This window comes from Myotis brandtii, unplaced genomic scaffold, assembly GCF_000412655.1.
Source record: "Myotis brandtii unplaced genomic scaffold, ASM41265v1 scaffold314, whole genome shotgun sequence".
Taxonomy (NCBI): domain Eukaryota; kingdom Metazoa; phylum Chordata; class Mammalia; order Chiroptera; family Vespertilionidae; genus Myotis; species Myotis brandtii.
The window spans coordinates 1309738-1310140 of NW_005362033.1; positions in this window are offsets into that span (position 1 = coordinate 1309738).

Below are 403 nucleotides of genomic sequence, written 5' to 3' on the forward strand. Positions count from 1 at the left end.
ATATATATATATATATATATTTCTTTAATTTTCTTTTTAAACAATCTTTATTGTTGAGAGTATTACAGATGTCCCCCTTTTTTACCCCCATTGCCGCTGGTCCACCCAGTTCCTGCCCCACCCCAGGCTTTCACCATCCTATTGTCTGTGTCCACAGGTAATACATATATGCATGCAAGTCCTTCGGTTAAGGTCTTCCCCCAACTCCCCTCTGAGATTCCTCAGTCTGTTCCACGCCTCTGGTTTTATTTTATCAGTTTATTTTGTTCATTAGATTTCTTGTTCATTAATTTTTATTTTTAGATTTAACTGTTGAAATATATGTATTTATTGCTATTTTATTGTTCATATTTTTCTCCTTCTCCTCCTTCCCCACCCTCCTCTTCTTCCTTCCTCTCCCCCT